Source organism: Saccopteryx bilineata, chromosome 7, assembly GCF_036850765.1.
Source record: "Saccopteryx bilineata isolate mSacBil1 chromosome 7, mSacBil1_pri_phased_curated, whole genome shotgun sequence".
NCBI classification, from domain to species: domain Eukaryota; kingdom Metazoa; phylum Chordata; class Mammalia; order Chiroptera; family Emballonuridae; genus Saccopteryx; species Saccopteryx bilineata.
In genome coordinates, this window is record NC_089496.1 from 18055027 (window position 1) to 18074895 (window position 19869).

The following is a 19869-nucleotide window of genomic DNA, read 5'->3' on the forward strand; positions in this document are numbered from 1 at the left end:
CTTTAGAGCTGTGGGACAATTCAGTGGTTAACAGCGAGGATATATTATCAGATTACTGGGTAAATCTTTCCTTTACATTCTGACCTGCAGCAAAGGGTTGAACCCTTCCATCTTTTAATTTCCATTTTTCAGAGAGGAAATGAGAGCTGTAGTGAGATTTCAACTTTATTATCTCTAGAGATCATTTAGAAAAGTTTCTGGTACTGAGTTAAGCACTTAGCTACCTGTTATTAGCAGTATTCCAGAAACAGTGGGTGGATTGATCTCCAGATAGGGTAGTCAAGAAGCAATAAAGATTAATGCTACAGCAGAAGTCATTTAAGGAAATCAAACTTTTATTTATTGGCTAAAAGAGGATTAGAGTACTAAGGAAGACAATTTCATTGATAAAAGGAAAGAAATATGAAACTTGGGAATAGAATTCTAGAAAGCAAATAAAATACAATTTTTAACTACTGAAAATCATGTGGGGCAAAGGTCATACTAATCTTTTCTACATGGATCCAATTTTAATCTACTTGTGGCTGAAGTGAACACTGCTATTATCACTATTTTAAGTTTAGCTCACATTTAAGCAATGAGTAGAGATTAATTTTTTCTTTTTTTTTTTCTTTTTTTTTTGTATTTTTCCGAAGCTGGAAACGGGGAGAGACAGTCAGACAGACTCCCGCATGCGCCCCACCGGGATCCATCCGGCACGCCCACCAGGGGCGAAGCTCTGCCCACCAGGGGGCGATGCTCTGCCCCTTCCGGGGCGTCGCTCTGTCGTGACCAGAGACACTCTAGCGCCTGGGGCAGAGGCCAAGGAGCCATCCCCAGCGCCCGGGCCATCTTTGCTCCAATGGAGCCTCGGCTGCGGGAGGGGAAGAGAGAGACAGAGAGGAAGGAGGGGGTGGGGGTGGAGAAGCAAATGGGTGCTTCTCCTATGTGCCCTGGCCTGGAATCGAACCCGGGTCCCCCGCACTCCAGGCTGACGCTCTACCGCTGAGCCAACCAGCCAGGGCAGTAGAGATTAATTTTATAATAATTATCTCAAGTATTGTCATTAGGTTGCCAAAGAAATAAGGCTTATTATATAATAGCTTCAGTAATAAGATAACTTGGAGTATGTATAGTATTTGGCATTTTTCTGAGACCTTTCATCATCATTTTTCTCACATGACCCTTCATTTAAGGGAGAATATATGAATTATCTTCCGCATTTTGCCAAGAGGGATGCTCAGCAGTAAGAAAGGCCACATAAAGGAAGTGACACAGCACTGAAGCTTGAGAGATGTGAAGGGAGTTACCCAGATGGATGGAGAGTTCCCTGAAGAGGTGTAGCAGAGAGTGAGGTGATAGAGGAGAGGGGGCTTTTTTTGTGTGTGTGTGGAACCAAATACATCCATACGTCTGGTGCTTTGGGTATGAGGAGCAGTACAGAGGCAGTGGGGCGGAGGGGGGCTGCACTTTATATGCCAAGCTAGGAACTTGGACTTGTTCTCTGGCAGTTGAGTTTCTTTGAGGCAAAAGAGTAACATTATCAGATTTCAGTTTAGGAAGATCATTATGACAATACTATAGAAAGTGAAACTTGAAAGGCCTTCAGCAGGTAGGTTCAAAATAGCTGATATTTTTAAAACCTGTTGGCCGTGAGATCTCGGGTCCCAGACGTGGTGTTAATGAGCAACAGGGGACAGCCAGTTTGACATGAGCTGCACAACACTGCTTGCAGCAAAAGCCAGATTTAGATGCAGAAACCTTGGGTCCTGCCTTGGCTTTGTCAGCTCTATAATTGTTCTGGAGCATCACCATTTCATTCCCTTTGAGAGTATTTGTATAGCCCCGACTTTACATATATCAGTGTTGCTGGAGTACTTTGGACTACAAATCAGGACTTGGGAATGAAGACAAATGTGAAGCTGTTACAAGCCAGTCCTAGAATCATATCCAGTGGGGGAGGGTTCAGCAGGTAGCCAAAGCTGTGTAGTAGAGTGGATATTGGGATTTTATAATCCAATTCTGAGCCACTTCTATAATATTATAAGTAATTATTCCAAGGACTTCCACATTTTATTGTCTCCCTGGAAAGCACAGTGTCACAAAGATTTAAACAAAGATTTCAAAATTAATACTATATTATACCCAGGCTCTCTCTTGAAGTCAGGTGGGAAGCAAAGCAAAATGTCCACTAATTCTATGTGGATGGTTTGTTTACTCTATTTGCAGGCGCAGAGAATTGACTTCCTGCCAGGGAGAGAACAGGGTATGAGGGATCTGGGACAGTAAAAAGTGCTTTGTTTTTAACATGCCAGACAGGATCTCCTTAGGATCTGAATTTCCTGTGTTTCACATAGGAAACCCAAAGAAATGCACGGTAGCCATTCCCTCCTGATTCCAGACCTGTAAATTTTGTGCCAGGACCACCATGATCTTCTGAGTGACATCATAGCATTTATTATGAGAAAATCAATCACCAGAGATGACCACTTTTAATGTTGACCATCACATAACTAGGAAGTCTGCAATCTGATAAAAAATGAGAATTTTCTAACAAAGAACGGAAATAAATGCTTGAGTAGAAGCTGGCCAGGAAAATTCTGATGCTCGTGAAATGATGGCAATGAAGTTTGTTTATAATTTCTCTAGGAGGCAGAGTCAAGTATTTTTGCAGTAGCTTGATCTCTAGTAAGTTAACTATAAATGTAATTTTTGCAAATGGGATTTTACTTTAATACACTTCAGGACTTAGCCAGTCATTTTTAGATAAAGGATTTTTGGGGAGAACTTTGTAATCAGTCTATGCTTCATAGGTTTATATTTTTTATACTCTCTCAACCTGTTTAACATAACATTCATTTGTAATTTTTTTTTTACAAGCTGAATACATTGGTCTTTGCTTTCTGAAACAATTTTTTTGACTTGTTATTTTCCTTCAGGGAAATGCAAGTTTTTTTGTTTGTATTTAAACTCTTCTGCTTTCTTATTTCAATCTCTCTCTCTCTTTCTTTTCCATTTCCTATAATGACCAAATGATGAGAAGGCTAGGAATTTTGAGGAAAGCCCAACCACCCCACCACCTGCCTATGAAAAGATGCATACATCCTACTGTGCTGTCATGTGGGTCCTGAAATACCATAGCAATACATTCTTTATCTTACATTAACAGCTTTGTTTTTAAAATACAAACACCCTGGAGAATTATTGCATTAATTGGTCTATTATAGCGTAACAGTTAACGGAAAATGATTTCTTTTTCTCCTGGCAGTAAGAAAAATGGGAGTTTCAGTGGGAGTGTAGGAAAGAAAGAGTAATTTTGCAATCTGGGATGCCAACGCAGGAGGACAGGCTTAACTGAAGGACAAAGTTTCAGGCTGCCAAGAAGTTGCAGTAGGGATAATGAAAGCCTGGAAAGTATGGTCATTGTTTTATGTTTCTAAAGCTCCTCAAAGGCTGACTAGGTCAGCCAGATCTCTTGGTGGTTGATAGATATCACTTTAATTCAGGATCCTCTTTCTTTTTGGTTATTTAAGAATACCCATTTCCTGATTGCCTGCCTCATGCAATAAAAAGCTACTGTCTTTTCTAATACCTCCATAGATTCTTGTGTTTGAATACATGCCAGGGACTAAAATAAATGCATACAGCTGTTTTCTTGGTGAATTGCAGTAGTCTAAGTACAGGTTTTAATTTTGTAGATATAGGTAACCTAAAATTTCCTTGTTCTTAATTTGGTTTTTAATTTGGGGATAACATGAATTTCCATAGGGTCTGGAAGACTCTCAAAAAGGTTGTCCTTAGTAAAGGAAATGTTTACCTCATGTTCTTTTATTCTACCATTCCCCAACCCCCTTCATCTGGATTGCTCTGATCAGGGGATAAAAGAAGAAAGAACTTGTTAACCATTCCCCAACCCCTTTATCCAGTTAATGATATCCTCATCTCTCCCTTCCCTCTTCGCATGGCTACTGAAACTAGCTCATGGGGAAAGAGGAAGATTGTATGGTCACCACCCAGCCAATGGGGCAAGACTCAGCCGAGGGCCCACGTTAGGATTTAAAATATAACCTCTACCCCTGCCCGTGTGCTTGCTGGCTGGTTTTCACTGCGGCAGCATGCCCTTCTGCAGAAGTTATTAAAGTTGCATTGCTGAGGTATTTTGTCTCCATGAATCTTGCTTAATTCCACCTCTGACACTTAGCATTAATGCATATTTCACACATGCTCCCAGACACTCCTCCTCAGAGCCTTTTGAGGAAAGAAAGAGTACATTCCTAGTCTCTAGGTTGCATCTCTCCCTTGAGCTAACCCTGTGGTTCCCACAAATATGTAAAATATTCTGAAGGAGTGGCACTCCTGCACACTCTTGGCAGATTTCCTTTGCCTCCTCCCCCCCAGCCCACTTCCAACATCTGTGGAGCCAGTTATCCCCAGTTTCTTTCTAGTGCGCTGTGGGCAAGGGAATAGGAAGTCCTTTAAAGACTTCATACCACTGACTTCAAGTAGTACTGGAGAAACGATCTTTTGCCTGTCCCTGTAATACCTCTGGGGTCACCAAGGTCAAAACCTGGAGTTCTGCTACCAGAACTTTCCTTTGGCTAAATTTTGATTTTTTTTCTAAAGCATCGGTGTACTGGAAGACTGGCTTTGGAGGTGTCTGAAGTCACCTCTAGCTATAATGTGAACTGCGAACAGGCTGGGTCAGCAGAGGCTCTGAGAACTGCTGCAATGGAGGAGAAGGGATCTGTAGCAATGGAGGAGAAGGGATCTGTACTTAGGTCAGGACCCAGACCGAGCTTCCCCTTTGATAGGAGCCACCTGGTGGCAAGTAACATTTTGACCTTGAATTCCCCCTCTCTTGCTGGCATATCTGCTCCCAGCCTTTAACTTTCAAATTAGAAATGTTTATTTATGGTAGCAATGGAAAACAGTGTAGGCTAGCAAAGTCAGCAGAGATCGGAGAACCCATAAAAAATAAGGCAGCAGAAGAGTGTCACCCAAAACTCAATGCTTAAAACTAAAGTTAAACATTAAAAAACCATGAGACCCCCAAAAAATATCTGCTTGAGAGAGGAAACACACACTCTAAAATTTTCTACCCTGTATTTTTTTGGGGGGCCTTTTATATTAGGCCATCTTTTATGATGGTCATCTTTTATAAAAAAGCATCACTTTAACTAATGTTAAGTTATCTTCTGAGACAATGTGAGATAACGTTAAGTTTTAGCAGGCAGTTGCTGAATCGAAGGAAGGGGTCATTCAGGAGTGCAGTTAGCCCAGTGTGGTCTTCCCTTTTAATTAGAATCCTCACTCTCTGTGGGACTCACCTTTGGCCTGTACTTTGTTGAGCTGCTGGATGAAAGGAATGAGAATTGAATCTCTTTTCCTTCCATTTCTAATCTTAGAGAATCCATTTATTCTTCTTATCAATTGTCGGGACCAGACTCAGAAAATGTTGAGACTTGGGTATGAATAATAATTCCTAACATTATACGGTTTTCTGTTGTTTGCAAAACATATTTATATGTATTATTGCATTTAGTCCTTCCAATTAAAACATCAGGTAGGCATTATTGTCACAGGTTTGCAGCTGGGAAAAGGAAAACTTCAAGAGGTTATATAACTGGTCTAAAATCATAGAGAAAGAGAATGTATCTAAGCTCAGGCTTTCTTGCTCCAAGTTCTGTTCCTTCACAATTCATACTGATTCTGAGGAGATGCCACTCGTCTACTATGCTCCCCACACTCTCACTCTATTAGTAGTAACAGTGGTGATAGTGGCTGACATTTGGCATAGTGCCATGATGCAGGGGCATCTCATTTAATCATCATGCCAATCCCATGATACTGACTTTATATCTAAACTTCGTTTACAAGTTGATTAAACTGAGGCTCAGAGAGGTTAAGGTATGTTATCCCAGGATGCATAGCTAGGAAGTGATGGAAACAGGACTCAAATTCAGGCATGTTTCATTCCCTAGCTCTTAGCCACTCCATGACCTTGCTGTGTCCTTCGGTTTCTCTTCAAAGTTTCCAGCAGAAACACACAGGGTGCTCTCAAAGGCAAAAACTGAACTACATTCTTGGGAAGATATAGGATGAACAGTGGGACCTCCAGAACTTATTCCAATGGGAGACACAACTGACCCACGGTGCAAAACAACACGTTAGTCAGGAGGGGCATGGAGCTTAGTGTGGGGGATAGGGAAAAGTGGGGCTGACCAGCACATACTCAGGCATTAAGTCCCTCACTAAGGGACTTCTACAGATCCTGTACTCCAGGGGTTGGGAACCTATGGTTCGCGAGCCAGATGTGGCTCTTTTGATGGCTGCATCTGGCTCACAGACAAATCTTTAATAATAATAATAATAATAATAAATAACGTTAAAAATGTAAAACATTCTCATGTATTACAACCCATTCATTTCCTACCGCTCATGTTCATGGTTGCGGGTGGCTGGAGCCAATCACAGCTGTCCTCCAGGACAACACCAAATTTTTATTGGATAATGTGTAACGTACATGGGTCATTGTATGGCTCTCATGGAATTACATTTTAAAATATGTGGCGTTCATGGCTCTTTCAGAGCCAGAAAGTTTCCTGACCCCTGCTCTACTCTGAATCATTCATATCTTATAGGAGGATGGGGTGATTAACACCAAGCCATCCCTTTCTAGTAACAATCGATGGCACAGCGAAGGGTGCAATGTCACCAGCTTTGTGGGAAGGCAACACAGACTAGTTGGTTACAAATGCTCCAATACTGAGTAAATCCTGAAAGATAAACTTTGTTGAGGTAAAGGCTATAATACAGTTAAGAGCTACTTAGGGTTTTTCAATTAAAAACAATAAAAAGTCCCCACCCATCTTTCTGAAATATTTAGCTCATATCAATGCTGACTGATGCTGGCAGAGGGGTTGGGGAAGGAGAAGTTGGTGAGAGACAGTCTGGGAACAAAACAATTTGTTCAACCCAGTGAAAGGAAAGGCTTTGAAGATTTGGGTGAGGTGGTGGAAGAATGTATGTCTTTCATCTGCCACCCTATCCTGGGGAAGCCTTCCATAGTGTCAGTCCTGGTTGCACATTAGAATCACCTGGGCGCTTTCTGTTAGTTTTTTTGTTTGGTTGGTTGTTTTGAAGTGAGAGGAGGGAAGATAGACAAACTCCCACATGAGCCCTGACAGATCCACCAGTAGCTCCCATCTGGGGTTGATGTTTGAATCAACCAAGCTATCCTCAGTGCCTGAGGCCAATGCTGGAACCAGCCAAGCCACTGGCTATAGGAAAGGAAGAGGGAGAGAAGAGGGAGAGGGAGGGGAATAGAAGCAGATGGTTGCTTCTCATGTGTTTCCTGACTGAAGATCAAACCCGAGGTGTCCACATGCCAGGCTGATGCTCTATCTACTGAGCCAACTGGCCAGGACAGTCACCTGAGTGTTTTTTCATTACCCCTGACTAGGATCCACTATGCAAGAATCTCTGGAGGTATGGCCCAGGTATTGTAGTTTTTATAAGCTCTTCAGGTGATTGTGAAGCACAGAGGTTTTTATTCTAGGATTTCAAAACCAGAAACAAAGAACTGACATAAGTGTCCAATTAAACTTGCCATCATTTTGGTGAGCTTGAAAAGAAAACAGGCATTGTAGGTGGACTTTAAAGAGAAGAGAGGCATAGAGAGGAGAAGCAATCTGCCTGGGCAGAGGGCTGGTGAAGGCTGGGCAGAGGTAGGAGGCAGCTCCTTTATGTTCTTTCACATCCATTCTTCTGGTCGTATATCACAGAATCAGTAGTTCTGATGGCTTAGCTGTATATGTATGCAGGCATGATATTTCTATTCTTTATCTGGGGCAACCTTTCCAATTAGATCTATGCAACTGCTTGCCATGGTCCAGTGCAGCTAGTAATTGTCCAGGTCCTGAGTGAGGACGGTGCTGATTGAAGAAATAAACTAAGAGAGAAAATGGATGGGATCGGGAGGTCTCTTTGCAATGAATATAACTTGCAAGAGCAAAGCCAAGCCCCTAGTCTGCTTTATTATATAGTGCAGAGCCATATGCAAATAAGGAAGTCTCTGACACAATGTCACATTTCTAAGGCAACCCAAGAAGTTTCCCAAGTGCAGAAAACCCTCTACCCTGCATAACTGAAATCAACCAACATTAGAACAAAGGGTGAGAGGAAGGGCATGTAAATTGCCTCTAGCAACTTAAGCAAGTGAGGTCGGGGGATGGGATGAGTACAAAGACTCAGCTTCATAGCCAATATGGAGGTGTGGGGAAAGAACTTAGTTTAAGCCTTAAACTGCGAAGCCTTTGCCAGCTTGCAGTCTCCCATACATCCCCCTTTTTTATTTTTTTATTTTAGTTTGTGTGCTGAGATTTGTACTCATCTGATTTCCCAGATTCCAATTCAGAGGCAGACTGGAAAAATACAGAATAAACACAAAGTTAATATAGCCAGTGCTAACAGATATCCAAACAAGTGTCTTAATACATTGAAGGGATTAAAGCCTTTCTGATCATTAGACAAATTCTTAGGCAATACAGCAGGATCTATAATAGAGTCTTTGCTGTGTTGAATGTCCTTAATATGTTCACTAAGTCTATGTTGACATTATCACCATTCTACATTCCCTGCAGATGCAGCCCACCCCCACTTCAGTCCCATTGAGAATTGTCACAAAGAGTAGGAGTAACACTCAGGAAAAGTCCGCACAGCACTGAAACTGTTGTCACATTTCTGCACTCCACAGCTAGTGTCTAAGTCCTAATGACCACTGCTTCCAGCACATTAAGCCTTTTTCTCAAGCTTAATGTCAATTCTGGATTTATGGTGATAATTTAGGTAGACTGGAAGGGCCATCTCTTAGGCATGTGTGGAGATGGAGCTTTTGTTTTCTTGTAACCCGGAGAGATGAAAACAGGGGGCCTTGTCCTGGAGTTTTGCAGCATAGGGTGGTAAGGAGAACCTTGGGATTCACTATGCTGGGTGGTAGAGGTAAATTTGTAACAGAAGTGGGCAAATCTGGCTGGCCAAGAGTAGCAACAGGGCTGACTTCAAGGATGGGAGGTGAAAAGAGAGAGAGGCTCTGAATTTGGAGGTTAGGTCCTGGCCTAAAATAGGCATGGGGCCTTAAGGCAGGCAGAGAAAAGAGTGTGGAAAGGAGACACCATGTACAATGGTACCTTGAGATACAAATTTAATTCGTTCTGTAACCGAGCTTGTAAGTCAGTCAACTTGTATATCAAACAAATTTCTCCCATTTAAAATAACTGAAATAGATTTAATCCATTCCAGCCCTGTGAAACATCCCCAAGCCATCCTAAATTATGAAAAAAAGACGTTTTTAATTAAGAAACATACATAACAAAATGTATGAAATAAAAGAAAAAAGTGTTATTTAGACTGTATTCTTACCTTGGAGACAGACGAGTGTGGCTAACGGAGGTGAATGGCAGAGGAGGAGGGAGGGAGGAAAGGATGCAGGCCCTGTAGACATGGAAACTAAAACTGCACTTTCTTAACACTAAATGTAAACTAAAACTGCACTTTCTTTACTTTAAACAAAACTAAAATTGCACTTTTTTTTACTTAAAATGAAACTACAAAAACTTAATTACGACTTGTATCTTGGAATTTCATTCAGATCTTGAACAAAAATATGGACCGAGTCGCAGCTCATATCTTTAAAAAAAAATTGTATGTTTGTCTGTTTGTATCTCAAGGTACTACTGTATTAGACAAGGCAGTGGATCCATGGTAAGCGAGGAGTTAAATAAGAACATTAACACCCACAACAGAGATCTTGGAGGAATGAGCAGGACCTGAATATTCAGGCAAGGTAAGGTAAGTGTCCCCATGTCTATAAGAAATGAGATAGGCTTACCTGCTACTTGGATGGTTACCCTGGGCTCTTTGGTGGTGAAGTGAGATGGGACCAATGGCCCTGGGCACCTTCAGTCTTTAGTGGCAAGTCGCAGCAGGCTGGGCAAGGTTAGGTCAGAGGTGGCTGGGTTAGGGCTGGAAGCGACTGAACCCTCCCTTGGAGGAGTGAGAGGGCAGTCTACCATCCAGTGTCCCTTTTTACCACAGTGAGAGCATGGCCCTGGTGGGGGCCAAAGAGCCAGACAGGCTTTAGCCCAATGACCTTCCTTTTCACATTTTTAGCAGGGCCCTGATGGAGTCTTATGAGGCCCCTTTGGGGTGTTGGAACCTTTAAGGGCATCTGCTAAGAGCTGGTATTTTGCCTGATTTCTTTGGGCTTTGTCTGCCTTCTCCTGTTCTCTTGGTCATTACAGACCTTAAAAGCCATGCTCAGGAGATCTCATTGAGGGGTTTGAGGGCCCTCATCTGCCTATTTAAGCTTTTCTTGTATATTGGGGGCTGATTGGAAGATGACAGAAGGACAGCAGAATTTGCAGGAGGAGTGCTCTCCTCCTGGCTCATGGTGTTCAGGAACCCACCAAGGAGCCTTAGTAGACCTAGAGAAAACACACACATATTCTCGGCCCCACAAAAGAACAGGGTCTGGCCCTTGCCAGATTCCTGTGAGTGGGTCTTTCCATTGTACTTAAGGGAAGGCTTTCCTTGTTGAATTCCAGAGTCTTTTGGCTACTGAATGGCCCTGTATATAAGTATTAAAATTTTTTTTAAAGTAAAAAGAGCAGGACAAGGATGATTTGCAGGAGTTCGAGGGTATGACTCCCTCTTTTTTATTTTTAATTGACCTTTAAGCATTTGATGGGCATGCTCTAAAATGCCTTGACCCTGAGGATTGTAAAGAATATCTGTCCTCAGGTAAATTCTAAAAGTCTAACAAAATGTAGTAAGTGCTTTTCCTACATATGCAGGAGCATTGTCACTGACTAACTTATTAGGACTGACAAGTAATGCTCCCATATTTTTCAAAACATCTCTACCCCACAAATTAACAGGCAATCCAGGGAACAAATAAGGCTGAGAAAGTTCAGTATGACCTTCTTTATCTTCCCATTGTAAAAAAAAACAAAACTTAGAGCTTTGTTAGGGAAATTTACTTTGCCCTAAGCCTCGCAGCTCTGACTGCTTCATGAGTGAGCCAAGAAGAAAGCCAGTGTTGCTCAGCAATAACAGATACATCAGCTCCTGTATCCGAGAGTCCTCTGATTTATGCCCTTATATTGTTAACTCTATTTCAGGCATCAGAGGAGCCAAATTCCCAATTTCCTTGGGGCCCTTTCTGCAGGATGTGGCCTGACAAGCAGAATAAGCATTCTTAAACTATTCTTCCAACTGCCTGAAGCAGCTTGAGACAAATTCTTGAAATGACTTATCAGAGCTTTGCTTAATTTGGCTCAATTCCTTTGTTTCACAGACATGAGTCTAGTTTTACACACAGAGAAGACAATTACAGTACAGAAACACAAATATAACACATAAATCTGATTAACCCAATACCTGAGTTGCTATTTGGCTCTCAACTCTGAAGACAAACACTAAACGTACTTCACAAAACACAAACTAAATTAGCAAGTCTTTATGACCTAAATTCTATTTAAATTTAAATGAGTACTCCTTACATGTACCAATTAAAAAAAATGTAGGGATGAAACTATTATATTTTATTTTTTCAATATAAGAGCCAGCATTTCCAATTTTTGCATGCAAGAACTTAATTCACGCCTTAAAAGCAGACACGTTTTGGACAACATCAGACAAAAATATACTAAACAGAAACTAGGATCAGACAAACCAGAGAGAAACCCGGGATTTCAGAGCACAACCAAACTAGAAAGATGACTGCCTGTCTGATCTCAATCAGGGCATTTTCTGACAGAAACACAGGAGGATGGAACTAAACAAAATCTTCCTGAGAAACTTTCCTCTTGGCAGCTGCATGGGGAATTTTGTAGTCAGATCCACCAGGGGTTTCCTGCCTAAATTCCAGGCAAATAATAGGAAAGAAACAAAATGACAGTTCAGAGGATTATAGCTAAAACATGAAAGAAAATGAAAAAATAACAGGAAAAGCTGTAACTTAAATAGTATCTGAGTCTCCTATCTATTCTCAAATTCCATAGTTGCTGTAACTGGCAATTCAGGTTGACTATAGTGAGATTTCTCCCCTACCTCAATTTTAGCGGAGTGACAGACTAAGCAGCCAGAGAGAACTAGGAGCAGCTGCCCTGCTGTTGCTCGGGATAACTGGGTGATGTTTGGCCTGCTGGAATCAGAATTTGCTGAGGAAACACCGACATTGCCCCTAATGTTTGATGGGGCTGGGGAGGGCCCCGTTGTCCGTTTCCTGAATCACCTGCCCTTCAGCACTATACTTAGATTTACATTCATTTGCCCAGTATTTCCGTTTCCTGCAGCGTGGGCAGAGGCTAGGAGCTTTAGGAGTTGGCTTCCCTTGATTGGGAGGCTGAGACTGATATCCGGAAAGAGTAGGGCAATTTCTAGCAAAATGTCCTAAACCCCCGCATTGGAAACAAGATCCACTGGCAGAAGTACTTCCCTGGCCTCCCTTTTGTTTGTTCTGCCATTTATCAAAATATCCTGGAGGCCTCTCCTGAAGCACTGCGGCAATAGCCAGACCTTGCATGTATGAAGGCCCAAGATCAGCGCATATTTGGATGTAATCCCCTATATCTTGAGCCTGATCTAAAGCTTGTTGGAGCAGGGATCTCCAAGGGTCTGAATCAAAGACCCTGGGAGCAACCTGATAAGCATAAGAAGGAACAGAGGGTGGCAGAGGTGCCAAGGTTAAGGTGGCCACAGTCGCGACACCTCCATCCCTCAAGTCATCTGCAGACTCAGAGGCATCTAGTTCACCCCCCTTCTTCCTCTCACATCCACATTCCTCCTTTTCCAGCTCCCTCTGACACCCCCTGGGTAATGGCTCCCTCTCAAATAAAAACATTTGTACAAAAAGAAAAAGGTCCCTTACTTTTGACCCTAATTGTCCCATAATTTATTACTCTCAACTATACTATATTAGTGTTCTCATATCAAGGTCCCTATTTGGGTGCCACCTGCTGCAGACCAGTGCGGCTAGTAATTGTCCAGGTCCTGAGTGAGAACAGTGTGGAATGAAGCAATAAACTCAGAGAGAAAATGAAGGGATCAAGAGGTCTCTCTGCAACACATATAGCTTGCAAGAGCAAAGCAAAGCCCCAGTCTGCTTTATTATACAGTGCAGAGCCATATGCAAATAAGGAAGTCTCTGACACAATGTCACATTTCTAAGGCAACTCAAGAAATCTCTCAAGTGCAGAAAACCCTCTACCCTGCATAACTGAAATCAACCAACATCAGAACAAACAAAGGGTGAGAGGAAGGGCATGTAAATTGCCTCTAGCAACTTAAGCAAGATGGGATGAGTACAAAGACTCAGCTTCATAGCCACTATGGAGGTGTGGGGAAAGAACTTCACTTTTAGTTTAAGCCTTAAACTGCGTGGGTTTTGCCAGCTTGCAGTCTCCCACAACTGTTTTAATATGTTTTCTGGTATGGAAACTCAGATCATTCTTTTGTAATTCTTAGCTCTTTGCAAGCCTGAACAGTGGGTCACAAGGTCTCACATCTGTTAAAAAGGAGCCAGGGATCTCGATGCATTCTGTACAGAGCATAACACGTGTATGTGCAGGGAAACACTATCAGTGGGAGTGGAATTCAGACCTAACCCAGTCTCAGCTTTCAGTCTAGCTGTAAACCCAGAGTGTCTGCCACTGGGTCTACAACAGTTAATTCTTTTAGAATACAGAGCTAAACCCCCAAGGAGGCCTGGCCTGGAGAGGCCACCAGAATTGCTGTCTGCCTAAAGGTACACTCATGTTTCTTGGTTTAACTGGGTCAGTTAGGTTGTTTATTTTTGCCATTTGATTTCAGGGCAGGCCTGGCTTTAGTGTGCTGGCAGTTCTGAAGAGTACAGGCTCTGAATGACTGGGGCAGGTGTTCAGGAACCCCCAGTGACTATTATTTAATTTTATCCCTCCCCCAGCCTCACAATTGATATATGAGTTGATTATGTGGCCGAGTTCTATTTTTAACTGCAAATATGCTCTGTTGAACTGGAATCATGTTCTTTAGCCACTGCATTATGCAAGCTGGCTCCAAAGTTTGCCAGGAGTGCTAAAGTAAACTGTGGGTAGTCATTGAAACCCCACAGTGAGCAAACAGCACGCTTACTTGCTGGCAAGATAGAGTTTCAGTTGTGTTAAATACCGTCTGGTGCTACTGAGGAGAAGCCCTGTCTGGCCATTTCATCAGCTTCTTTCGTTTTATCTCCTAATCCTAGAATAAATCCTGTGGGCCTTGGGGAAGGGCATTAAAAGGGCTTCTGGTAATGAAGATTAAACTTGAAACAAGTCATAATGAGGTGCAAACAATGCAGTGCTCATTGTATCTTCTCAGGTCTTAAGCAGGAGAGGAGAAAGATGGTTTTGGAGGGCGAGTGGAGCTGTTCCAATCAGGTGGTCCTGCTGAGCCATTCATTCTCTTGGGTGACTGCACTAGACAGGTCTACTGGAGGGCCCTCTTGTTTTACTTGGGGTAATCCTAAGAAGTGGTTTTCAAGAATTACACAGGGTCATTTTCTCTGACTTTTGGGAGACCGACATCTGGTTTATCCAAGATGACCCAGAGAATGGGCAGAGCTCTGAAGGAAAGATGTTAGTATCAGCCAGGACTCTTTGGTGGCAAGCAACAGAAATCAACTCTTTTATGAGTTAATGTACTTAAGAAAAAAAGGACTTTTTAAAAATTAAGTTCCATGAGAGCAGGGTTAGCTTGTTCACTACTGTTTCCCCAATAGAACAGTACCTTAAATATGGCATTCAGCAACTGTAGACTAGAAGCTACTATTATGAAGACTGAGAACATCTCTGGAGGGGTTTAGGTAGCAGGAAGTAGGTCCTTGACAGTTTCATCAGGACATCACTGTTGGAGTGAATGCTCTCAACTGTTTTTATATTTTTGAGTGTCTATACTCCCACATCAAAGTCCAGATCAAAGCTTTCCAGAAAAAAACAGAACCAATAAGATCTATCTATCTATCTATCTATCTATCATCATTTATCTATCTATCTCAGTGGTCGGCAAACTCATTAGTCAACAGAGCCAAATATCAACAGTACAATGGCTGAAATTTCTTTTGAGAGCCAAATTTTTTAAACTTAAACTATATAGTTAAGTACATTCCTTATCGAGGTAGCGCCCACACGTGGTATTTTGTGGAAGAGCCACACTCAAGGGGTCAAAGAGCCGCATGTGGCTCATGAGCCACAGTTTGCCAACCACTGATCTATGTAATCTATCATCTATCAATCATCTATCCAACTGTCTGCCTGCATTACCTATCTAAGAGAGATAGAGAGATACTGATGCATTGTAAGGAATTGGCTCACATGCCTATGGAGGCAGACAAGCCCAATCTGCAGGGTGGGTGACAGGTTGGAGTTCGAGAGCTAGGGAGAACATATGTTCCAGTTCAAGGGCAGTCAGGTAGGAAGGGCTGGTGTTACTGATGAAGATCAAAGTCAGTTGGCTGCGGAATTCTCATACTCAGGGGAGAGTCTTTTTGTTCTTTTCTGTCCTAGTTAAGAGGAGACTAGAGAAAACAGCTGTGTTAGGCTTGCTCACTTGTTCTCTGCATAATTAGTGTGTGATTGTGTGTAGCCTATGTAAGGCTATGGCTGCTTTCTCTCAGTGTAATAGTGACCAGCGAGTCCCAAGGAGACACCAGAATTTCAGAATTTGAGAGGAGTTTATTCAAAGCAGGCTGCTGGGGCAAAACAAATCCCAAATCAGCAGACCTGAGAGACAAGAGTCTTGGGTTTTTATAAGTGAAAGCTACATTTGGTGCAAAAAGCCTTTTCACAGAAGCAGAAACTAGTGGCTACTTATTATGTTAGTTCATCTCTACTTTGCAAGCCTTTTGCTAACAGCACATCTTGTGGTCTCTAGCTTAGTTTGCAAGTTTGCACAGAAACTATAAAAATTTTCCAAGTGGGGGTTACAGAAAGCATACAAAATACAAGAAATGGCTACAGTTTTATAATTTCCTGGCACCTTGTCACATTCCCCACTGGTTTTATTTGTTTTAATCAAATCCTCGATTCATTTTTCTCTGTAGGGAGGGGAGTTTAAGTATTTTGGAGAATTATTAACTGGATTTTTCTCTAATTTTAGCCTAAGTTTTTCTGTACCAGTGATGAGCTTTCTTGAATTATTCCTGAGTTGTTGACATAAAAGCAGCAGGCCTCCTCAAGGGCTATGCAAAGCTCTCCCTGTTTTAGGAACAGCAGGTCTAGTTTCATTCTATTTTGTAAAACTATTTCCTCTATGTAAACAAACTTGAGGCATAATATATACTAGAATATACAAAAGAGGCTTATTCTTTTATAAACTTTTTTTCTTTGTACAAACCTTTTACTTTTTACAATTTGCACAAACTTTCTGTAACTTATATAAACCTTTAACTTTTTATGAACCTTAAATAATTATTCAGAAATAACTAGCTTTTATAATAAATTATTTATTTTTTAAAAAGTATTTCTATACTTTATACCTTTTATTATTAAAACTATACAATTCTTTTCTAATTAATTAGAACTCTTTATTTTTCTTAAAAACCTTAACCTCTAGTGACAACTAAGCTAGTAACAAGTAATTCTCCTTTAAAATATATTTCTTTTTGGAGGTGGCCTCTCCCTAAGTAGCTTATTGGATACTTGTTTAATATTTACAGGTTACTTTCTATGGGTAGCTATGAGTATATACATATTTTTATTTACCTTGCAGCTTTTCTTATGGTGAAGGGACTCATATCTTCATCCCCCATATGACTTGTAGCAGTATATATATTAAACTTGAAGATAACTTGCTTGGGCCTTCTCCTGACCGTAGCTTTTCCCTCCCTCCCTAAAGTTCAATTATAAGGAGTCCGATGATGAGGTTCCTCAGGCTGTCATGCGTAGACCAGCCTGCTTCTGATTTGTGGCTGAAGCAGGGCATATTGTCCTTCTTAGGGTCAACTTATAGGAGTTGGTGGGATTCGTTTGTACCGTCTCTGAGGGGGTGTCTAAGGGAGCTTAGGGAGAAGGGGTGTTTCCCTGCCTAGTAAAATTTTATATGGGATGAATCCTACCTGGTAGGGGGTGCTTTTAGCTTTTAACAGAACTAGGGGGAGTAAAGTATTCCAGTTTTCATCAGTTTTTGGAATGAATTTGGTTAGGACTTCTTTCAGAGTTTGGTTTATTTTTCTGACCTGTTCTGAACTCTGAGGCCCGTATGTACAATGTAATTCCTAATTAATGTTGAGTGCCTTTCCTACTAGCTGTGAGATCTTGGACACAAATTCAGGACCATTATTAGACCTAATATTGATGGGCAAGCTAAATCTAGGAATAATCTCATACAGAAATTTATTAACAACTGTTACTGTGGTCTCATTTCGAGAAGGAAAAGCTCCTACCTATCTTGAAAAGGTGTCAACAAAAACTAATACTTATTTTCCTGTGCTGGTGGCTTTACTTTAGTGAAATCTATTTCTAAATGTTTACCTAGGAAAGTGCCTCTTTCCCTATTTCTTTTTATAATTTATCCACCTTGCTTAGTGTTTACTTGGATACACACTAAACAGTTGGACACTGCTGTTTTATAATAGATTTTAAGCCTGACAAAATAGTTTTTCTTAAATAATTCTAGTAGCTTTATTTGGCCTAGATAAGTAGCTTGACATAGCTGACTTAATAATTGCTCTGTCTAGGGTTTTATGTAAAACTGTCTCTTACCTAGTATTCCTAATAACCCTTCCTTATTCTTAGTTATGCCTTTCATGCTGGTAAGTTACTTAAATTCCTAAAGGCCCCACTGTAGTAGCATCAGCTGCTCTGTTTTCTTGAGCTTCTAGGGAGTTCCCCCTTGTTTTGGTGCCCTGAATAGTGGATAAAGTCCAGTATCTCAGGGGAGCAGGCTTCTGCATTGTTGGCATGAGGATTTGAGCCTCACCTTTGTTAATTTTTAAGTCTTCTCCTGATGGACCCTGTTTAACTCTGCCTGTCTTATGTTGTTCCTGCCTTTAGAAATCTTACCCATCTTTGACTAATCAGCCATTGTAGGGGCTAAACAGAGTTATCTGAGTGAGGCAGGAGCATTGTGCCTTCTGAAACATTTAGCTTTATTTCTCTAGCCATTGATGTTTCTAAATCTTTAAAGACTTATTCTGAGGAAGTCTTATTTTTGTAGTACACTTTCTTTCTAATGTTTGGAGTTGACTATGATACAAAGGCTAAGTTGATTCCCCTAGTATATTCTGGTGCATCTGGGTCTAGAGGTGTATAGATTCTGTAAGCTTCCTGTAGTCTCTTTTTGAAAGCTGTGGGAGTCTCCTGAGGACCCTGAATAAGTTCTGACACCTTAGACAAATTTATGGGTTTCTCAGCAGTTTCTTTTTATCCTGGATAACAGAAACTGGTGAAAGTATTCAAAGCTTTCTATTATGCTGTGGTGTGAGGGTCCTACTTAGACTGGGCAACCGAAAACACCTTCTCGAGGTGGTCTTGGTTGTCTTCCTCAGACCTATTTATTCCTAACATAGCAGCTTTCCTTGCCTTAGTTTTGATTCTTTCCCTCTCTCCTGCAGTGAACAAGGTAACTAGAAGCTGCTGGGAATTGTCCCAAGTGGGGTGATGTGTACAGCACAGATTCTAACAGTCCTGTTCGGGCTTGAGGCTTGTCTGGGAAAGGGGGATTCTGAGTCTTCTAATTCTATAGGTCGCTTGAGGAAAAGGGGATGTAAACTATGAAAAGTTGCCTCCCCTACAGCAATGCATCAGCAGGCGGTGCTTCCCTCGGGGCAGAAATGGGTTTAGAAAGGGCAGTATTCCTTAAGTCCCCCCTCGGGTTTGGCTCTAGGTGTGAGGCTGTGATTCCCTGGAGCCAAAGCAGAGGCGGTAGGAGGGGTAAATGCCCCTGGCTTACTGGGCTATTAAAACCTTTTGTCCTAATCACCTGGCGCAGCCCTTGGGTTAAGAATAAGGGTTCTTTATTAGAGTGTACTACTGGCTAATATGGGGGAATTGATCGGGGTGCCTGGGATTCCTGGTGCCCGAGGAAAGGAGCAGGTACCGGAAGCTGCAGGAGGAGCCACCACTCAGCACCGCTCCTTGGAGCATAAGTAGGCACAGTGTGGTCCTATGGGCCCTAAATACTATGGAGGTGGCATTACCTGGCTGCTGCTTTTATTTCTTCTGCTGCCATTACTCGTGCTTGGTTGCAGCCTGGCTGTGCTACCTGCCTGCGGGTAGGTGCCTACTGATAATATTCTAAATTGCCTGTGCTTTCTCCGGGTCTAGCAATTTTTGACTTGCCTAGTTTTCTCTAAAAGTTGGCTACTTTAATTCACAGAGAGTTTTTAATGTACCCTTTTTTGGTGTTCTAACAGTTATAACTACCTTAGTTTGTTTTTCCTCTAAACTCTATTATTGTCAACTTTCTGAGCTATTCCTAATAGTTGGAAATTACTATCTTTGGAAAGTCTTCAAATTATACAATTTACTAGAGGAGAAAGGACATAAATATGAAAAAGCTCTTTCTTTTTTTCTTGCTGCTTGGTTTTTTTTCTCCTCCTTAATAGTTTGTAAGGTAGGAATCCTCTTTCTTGATTTGGGGGCTGTTGATAGTGAAATATAATGATAGTCCCTGAGTGCACAGCCTTGCTTTAGGGAGGGGGATTTTCTACTAGGGCCCTCTACTGTTCTATGTAAGGGAACTGGTATGGGTGGCCCTGGGGCTTAGTTATCTTATATAGCTCTGATAGTTCTAGGATCTAAAGAGTCCTCTTTGGGCTACCCTGCCCCAAATGTGGGCTATTCTAATCTACAAAGAGTTTGAAATTTTCCCCCT

At 41.6% G+C, this 19869-nt stretch overlaps 1 long non-coding RNA gene across 2 annotated transcripts in view; it reads left to right on the top strand.

Annotated features, from left to right (window-relative positions):
- LOC136310304 (uncharacterized) overlaps positions 1-19869 on the top strand; it is a 73906-nt gene that overhangs the window by 19473 nt on the left and 34564 nt on the right. Inside the window, exon 3 of one of the 2 annotated variants that reach the window (XR_010726542.1) lies at positions 9708-9823. This is a non-coding gene — a long non-coding RNA (uncharacterized lncRNA). Of the gene's footprint in view, positions 1-9707; positions 9829-19869 lie in introns of both variants that reach the window. The other variant, XR_010726541.1, reaches the window with a different exon arrangement.